Below are 3192 nucleotides of genomic sequence, written 5' to 3'. Positions count from 1 at the left end.
CAGATGGTCTAAATTTCCGGAGCCCTCCACTACGGCGTCTCTCATAGCCGGAATTGCTTGGGACGTTAAACCCCACAAACCAACCAGGAGCTTCGGCACGGCTCGTGCTGCGCAGTTAGGCTTACGCCGGGCTCTAATAAAGACTGTGTTGGTTAGCAGCTCTCGGGCTTCGTCGGCTACTGCTCAACAATCGCACTATCGCGTGCTCGGATGATCCCCGGGTTCTTTTTGTCTTTCTTTACTCGACAACATTAAAGAGCTGCGTGGTGCGAGTCAGGCAGACAGTCAGTTTTTTTTTTTTCTTTTTTCGAAACGTTTTTTGCAAGAACTTATTCCTAATTCATACTTTTATATAATACAGCCTAACTTCGGATCAAGTAAACATTTCTTGTGCCTGCACAAAACCCCGACCAATCCGTTCCTGTGGGTATGTGCTTGAGGAGAGAAGAGGTCAGATTCCAACGTTAGTGCTAATTTACAAACTTCGCTGTCTTTTTTCTTTTCATTTTATTCAATTCTACGATCTTGAATCTATTTTTTCTTTAGCTGATAATTGATTTGTTACAGTAATCCAGTATATGTAGTGCATTCGGCTCTCCACACACAACCCTAGCTAATCCCCCTCGTGGGTATATGTGCAATTTGCCAAGGAAGAAGAAGACAAAGAAGAAGAAGAGGAATGCGTCAGCGGCGGTGCATGTTGGTGTTCCTGCGTTTCCGCCTCGTCTGATGAGCGTCAGGGCTACGAAGAAGCTCCGGAACCAGCACATTCAAGCTTTTGTACGGTGGCGGCCCCTGAACACACTGAAGAAGAGCGGCTACACAAGGGCAATCGAGGTTGTCGCGGACAAGAAAGAGATCCTTGTAAATGACCGCGTCATTCCGGAGCGTTCTCTCTGCAAGTCATCCACTTTTGACAAGGTGTTTGGACCCGAAGCAAAGCAGATCGACGTGTACCGGGCGGTCATGGGGCCCACCATAGCCCAGGTCATGATGGGCTACAACTGCACTGTGTTCGCGTATGGCCAAATGTGCACTGGCTACACCTTCACAAAGAGTCATCGATCAAATGCGCATCTGGGCTGGGTTAATGACCAGCTAGCTGGGATTATTCCCCGCACTATGCATCAGGTCTTTGAAGAACTCCAAGCACAAGACATCGAGTCCACTATCGAGGTGTCCTTCCTCGAGTTGTACAACGAGGAGGTGTTTGATCTGCTGAGTGCACACGAGGGCACATCGATACACAAGGTCTACGAGGACTCTGCTAGAAAGGAATTCGTGATAATCCAGGCCCTCGAAGAAATCATGCGCAACCGTCAAGAGGTCTTCATTCTTGAGAAAGCTGCAGCTAAGCGCCAACCTGCGGCCACTCTGCTCAACGCAACCTCGTCACGCAGTCACGCCGTCTTTGCAGCCACTGTCCGCATCCGTGAATTGACTGATGATGGCGATGAGCTGGCCAAAACTGGACAGCTCGACCTGGTTGACCTTGTGGACATCGAGAACATAGGCTGCTTTGGCGCTATTGGCCGAGGAGCCCGTGAAGCAGGCAACGGCGACCAATCTCTTCTTACTTTGGGCCGTGTCATAACTGCTTTGGTGGACAATGCAGCATGTGTGCCTTACAGAGAAAGCAAAGTGACGCGGCTGCTGCAGAGCTCCTTGGGCAGCCGCTCCATGAATTCCATCGCTGCGACAATCTCACCAGACATGTCGAACCTTGAGGAGACCTCGAGCACCTTGGACTACGCCCACCGGGCCAAGAACATAACCAAGCAGCCAGAGGTAAACCAAAAAAAATACCAATAAAGAGCTTATTAACGAGTGCAGAGAGTATATAAGAGGATGCGGAGGGACGTCGCAGCAACCAGTGACAAGAATGGGATCCTTGTGGACCAGGAGAACTATACAGGAACATAGAATGCAGATCGAACGGCCAGTCACAGAAGATTCTGGAGAAGGAAGCTCAGACTGAGTCTCCGACAGAAAAGCTATCAGCAGTTAATCAGCTGTGTTATTAAAAATAAAAGCAGACAGTTTCAGAAACGACTATACAGCACCTGCCACAATCCGGGAAATGAAGATGAGCTTGGATGCAACTGAGCAGGTGCTGTCTAAGACGTCGATTGAGAGAGACAGCAGGCTGCCCTTGTTTGCGTCCAGAAGCTGCACTCACTGCAGCTGCTGAGGAGCTTGTGTGAGACGATCGACGTTGACCTGCTGTATCATAAGCTTCACCGAACATCTGTCATCGGTCAGACCAACAAGGAAAGACAGTCTGGATTCGTGGAGAGCTCAAAGGACCGCTTCAGCCAGGTTGAGACTAACTCACATTTCAGTAATTATTGCACTGTATAATCGTTTTGATCAAATCCACGTATCTGTGCCTGTCCTGCCTATTCTTTGTAATGTATTGAATATATGATGTACACACTCTGCTGTGGGACGGCCGACCCGGGCCCTGAAGGTACTTCAAATAAATAAACTGCATTGAAAAAGTTGCCACTCGGCGTCATTCCTTAGAGGCGTTGGAGGATCATTTGCCACCCTCTGCAGCCGATTACAGGAACTGCTGTTGTGGCATACACTTCTAAAGCCAAGGAACTTGCTGATGAAGGTACTGCAGCCAACATGTCCACCCATTGCGGTAGTCCACAGTCGAGGCTCCGGCCGCAGCCTAGATTGTGGAGAATACCCCAGCATGTTTCGGACGCTGTCGTGTGCTCGAATGTTCCCTGGTTTCAAATTTTGCCCAGTTTCGTTTTGGTCTTTTTCTTTCCTTGACAACTTTAAACAGCTGCGTGCTGCGTGCGACTCAGGCGGCAAGAGTTGTAGGGCAGAGAAGATAGGCCACTATCTCATTTGTGGCCGTTACATACGACTCCAAGGTTTTGTCTTTTTAGTGTCCTTGCCCATGTTACCTAATTCGTCTAGCAAGGTGATTATTTATTGTATAGGTGAATTTAACCCTGTGATTCCCAGCATTGCATGAAATGTGGATAATATTCGTTTCTGCTCCTGTAACTGTCTGCATTGCCAGCACGCTTGAAGTAATCGTCTTTTTCAGCATACTTATCAACGCAACGACGAAGTGTCAGCTGTCGCAGATGCAGGAGGCCCGTGAAACGATAAGCTCGTTCAAAAGCTGCCCCTAACTCCAAAACAGCCAAAATATTAGTGACCGTAATA

At 48.6% G+C, this 3192-nt stretch overlaps 1 pseudogene; it reads left to right on the top strand.

The window, feature by feature from the left end:
• The first annotated feature begins 633 nt into the window (after nt 1–633).
• Nucleotides 634–2486, top strand: LOC146170980 (kinesin-like protein KIF11-A pseudogene; annotated as a pseudogene).
• The last annotated feature ends 706 nt before the right edge of the window (nt 2487–3192 follow it).

This window comes from Amblyomma maculatum, unplaced genomic scaffold (genome assembly GCF_055883805.1).
Source record: "Amblyomma maculatum isolate TAMU_Amacu unplaced genomic scaffold, ASM5588380v1 scaffold_24, whole genome shotgun sequence".
In the NCBI taxonomy this organism is placed as follows: domain Eukaryota; kingdom Metazoa; phylum Arthropoda; class Arachnida; order Ixodida; family Ixodidae; genus Amblyomma; species Amblyomma maculatum.
The sequence above is the reverse complement of the archived record's forward strand: the minus strand, read 5'-3'. Positions and strand labels throughout refer to the sequence as shown.